Source organism: Haliaeetus leucocephalus, unplaced genomic scaffold, assembly GCF_000737465.1.
Source record: "Haliaeetus leucocephalus isolate CR32 unplaced genomic scaffold, Haliaeetus_leucocephalus-4.0 Scaffold0, whole genome shotgun sequence".
Taxonomy (NCBI): domain Eukaryota; kingdom Metazoa; phylum Chordata; class Aves; order Accipitriformes; family Accipitridae; genus Haliaeetus; species Haliaeetus leucocephalus.
The window spans coordinates 26813891-26817860 of record NW_010972436.1 but is presented as its reverse complement, the minus strand read 5'-3'; the positions used below and the strand labels follow the sequence as shown (position 1 = coordinate 26817860).

Genomic DNA, 3970 nt, shown 5'->3' with positions numbered 1-3970 from the left:
CCAATGGCTTCCAGAAGAGCCTGGTAAGAGTCCTTCACGCTCGACTTGCGTGTCCAAAACCTCACCGTTCCCCACCCCCCTTGGCTCCTGGGTGGGCTCCGGTGCGTCTCCCACAGCCTCGGCTGGACGACTGCTCCCCGCCGAGACGGCACCCACCGCCCACACGCCCTGACCTCCCAGCCCTTCCACAACGCGCCTGGGGCTCATCTTCAGGCCGAGCCTACGGCCCCGACCCTGCGTGACGGCCGCCCGCGGTCCGCTCTGCGGCGGGCCGCGGCAGGCCTCAGGGCCGCGGCCCCGGCCCGGAGGGAGCCCCCAGGGAATCACCACAGCCCGCAGCCTGGCTCTAGCCACCACCGACAGACCAAGGCCCAAGCCCGGCCCTCCGGGGCCTGACCGCCACCCCCACGCCATTCCCCTCACCCGGGGTGAGGTGAGTACGTGGAGCGGGATGGCGGCTCCTCTAACGGGCCCTCGAACCGGCCTCCGCCGTCCCGGCGTGCCCCGCGCCGTTGACACTCTACCCGCCGTCTCTGTGGGCGGAAGGGGGCGGGGCGGGGCGTGTTGTGGTGTTGCCGCCGCCGCCGACGAGAGCGGCCTGGGGGAAGGTGAGCGGCGGAGGGGTCCCGGGGGTGGAAGGGGCTTTTCCTCTCCTCTTCCTCCTCAGTCCCCTTCTGGGTCCCCGGGGAGATGGGGGTGGCGGGGCGGGGTTGAGTCCTGCCGCTCTGGGGTGTGTGTGGTGTTTGAGGGAGCCTGGAGGGGGGAGAGATGGGCCCTGAGGGGGTGAGCTGGGGTAATGTGAGGCTGTGGGGTCCGCTGGCAGGGGAGTAAGGTTTGGGGTGGTTGAAGGAGGGTGTGGGGAGGGGGTGAGGGGAGTTGGGGTCTTGGGGGATGTGGGGATGGGGTGGGGGTGAGCAAGGGGTGATGTGTGTGTTGGAGGTCGGGATCCTGGGGTAGGGATGTAGGATTTGGGGGTTCCTTGGGGTGCTTGAGGGGTGTAGGGGGAGGAGGACTTGGGACACTGAGGAGGGCTTGCGTTGGGCTGGGAATGTCTTGAGGTGAGCTGGGATAACGTGAAGGTTTGGGACCTGTGGGATGGGAGTAAGATTTGGGGGTGTCTGGGTGCTTGAGAGGTGTATGGGGAGGCTTGTCAGTACGAAAGAGTGCCCTGGTGAGGGCGGTGGCTTTCAAGGTGTCTGGGTTTATTGAAGAGTGTGGGAGGGAGGTGCTTTGGGGGGTTTGGGGACTCTTAATGTGGGGGAGGAGAGGGGTGAATAGAGTTTGGGTGTGTGTAATGTGGTGAGTGGAACAGGATGGATATGGGATGGGTCCTTGGGTATGTGGGCTGGTGAAGGTACAGAGGTGAGCTAGTGGGCTTTAGGAGGCTTCAGGGTACAGGTTGGTGGGGGTGGGTCCGTATTCAGGAGCAGATAAAGGTGGCTGATGTTTCTGAGAGATTAAGGTAGGGGAAGAGCTTCAGAGCCTTACAGAGTTGTTATGGTGTGGTTTGGGCAAGCGTTAGGAGGACTGTTGATTGAGGTAGTGCGGTTAATGGGGGAGCTGAATGTTGGTGTTTGAGTTTTGTGTAACAGGTGTTGTTCCTGGTAATTCATAGGAGTATGTGTAGACAGCAGATTTGTGATGGTAAGGGTTTTCTACCTGCTTCCCTTTGGGGATAAGAATAAAGCATGTAGGGTTTATAGGAGCTTATAGGCTCTTGATATCCACAAATTCGCTTTTAAAAGTTGAGATAGCATCATGCTTTCAAATCGTTTTTATTCACTGCTAAACCTGGAGCGTGGGTCTTGTTTGCTGTAGGTCTGTGACATCTGTAGTTTGGTCAGCACTGAGGGAGAGCAGTTGGGAAGAAGCAGATGGATACTCTTATTGCAGTCTTAGAAGATGAGAAATGTAACAGCATTTCAGATTTGCTTTTTTGTATATATGAGAAGAGGATAAAATCCATCTCCTGATCCTGCAGAAAAGTAGTAACTCTCCCTCATGAACCATATCTCAATTTCTTTTCTCTTCTTGTTGGTTGAGACTGAAACCAGCACTTGAGCTGCAGCTTTATTAAATGTTTTGTGTTTGATTGAGTCAGCCTGCATCTCTTTCGTATTCTGTCATCCAACCTGTAGCTGTCTGTGAGTCCTTCTGAAGCTTACCCACCTGAGGAAAGATGCATTAGGTGCCATAGTTAATGACCATGTATCAAGCTATCACGTGTCCAAAAAACTTCACAGACTGCTTCAGGAGCCTCCTGGACCATGGTAACATTCCCTAAAGCTTTCTGCTCTTCCTTCAGTAGGAAGATCAGAACTTAACGGAATAGTTGGATGTTGTTGGATGTTGACACCGTCCCATGTGCCACCTCTAGAAAGAAGGGAAATGTGATGCTCAACAGGGAGAGATGACGAATGCTTGAGAGAGATCCTGGTAGCAAGACATTCCTTGTTAGTGTTATGCCATTCTGAGAAGGAAACTTTCTGCTTTTGATGGTTAGATAAAATAATTTCTTAAATTTCTTAAAGAACAGTATTTGTAAAATAATTCCGTTCATGAATTATGTACTGGTTTGCATTTGTTTTCATAGCCTTTTGAGTTTCTTCTTTCTGTTTTCTAAGTACAGACAATAAAGTAGGAGGTTGTCTAGCATTTGGAGGTGTGGCGCTTGTGAATTGGGACTGATCTTCTTATATGGAGGAGCTTGCATAACAGTATAGTGAAGTGAAGAAGTCTGATTAAGGCTGCCTCAATAATCCCTACCTAGTCACTAGAGAGAGTTGGCCGCTACTTAGGAAGCGAGGGATGGAGGAGCTGATCTTCAGATAACTTCTTAGATGCCTACTGTGAAAATACCCTGAAGAGCCTTGTTTGTCATAAAACTGGTAAATATGTACTGTTTATGTAAGTCTTACACTAAACAGTTTTCTTCTGAAGTGTTAGATGTACAGGTGCTTCAAATAATGAAAAAAACCCCCTTTGTTTACCTAAGTCATAAATTATAACTTGTTCTTCTGAAACAATTACTTGAAATATTTCTCAAGGTTTTTTTGCCTGCTTGTCAGGCCAGCCATTTTACTGGCACTGTGATATTATTAATTCTGAACACAGCAAGATTTGATATCTGCTTAATCAAAAGACATAAGTACATTGTCAAAGTTCAGGACCTGAGTTCAAAGGCCTGCCACGTAAAGTCAGTTGCAGAAACTTTGGGCTGCTAATCATATGCAAATAGAAAGAGACTGGAGGGGGAAAGGGTAGGTCAATCTGAAATAGTAGGATCATGGATTCACTTGGTTATGTGCACACCTTGATCAGTCCAGTAAGTTGTGATAGTATGTGTTCACTTACAGGTGATGTGATAAAATTGGCTTGCAAGTAATTAAACTTTGAAAGGAATTGGCATTAGTAACTGTTACTTGCCATGGGCGCAAAGCGCCTTCTGATGTACAAGTAACAAGAGGCTTGTGAAAAAAACAAAAAGAAAACCCAAAGCCTCGCTGAGGTGCAGTGCCAGAGTAGGTGGGCTGGGGGAATGTGGAAAAGGAAAGGAGAGGGCTAGATAAGTCTGAGTGATAGGTGTTTGGTGATAAGAGTTATGTAGAAGACAGGTGAAACAGTTGCATGAATTTATTTTTAGGCTTTGCTCTCTTCTGCAGGGTGATGTTGGCTCTTGCCTTTTTTAGCTAAGCCTATGCTACATTTCAAATAAATAAATGCCTGAAATATGAAAAACTTGTATTTTTTTTTTTAACTCCTCAGAAGTCTTTGCAGGTACTGTTCTCAAATCTCACACCTTTTTGCTTTGTTCAGGAGTAGGTTGTTACCTGTGCACCATGTAATTGGGAGCTCTATAAGAAGCAGAACCAATGAACACATTTCCAGTTGTTTTGCCCTGAGGTTGTGCTCACCTGCTCTCTGTTAAGATTTGAGTCACTGCATCAGCCTTTCTCTCTGTTCCTTTTAT

The 3970-nt window shown here is 49.3% G+C and overlaps 1 protein-coding gene across 14 annotated transcripts in view; it reads left to right on the top strand.

The window, feature by feature from the left end:
- Nucleotides 1-523: 523 nt before the first annotated feature.
- Nucleotides 524-3970, top strand: part of SEC22C (SEC22 vesicle trafficking protein homolog C (S. cerevisiae)) — a 50201-nt gene continuing 46754 nt past the window's right edge. For 12 of the 14 annotated variants that reach the window (XR_773967.1, XR_773968.1, XR_773966.1 and 9 more), the window contains exon 1: nucleotides 557-608. The gene's annotated coding sequence lies outside the window, so the exon portion shown is untranslated. Of the gene's footprint in view, nucleotides 609-2597; nucleotides 3261-3970 lie in introns of those variants that run through there. The other 2 variants (XM_010561330.1, XM_010561339.1) reach the window with 2 other exon arrangements.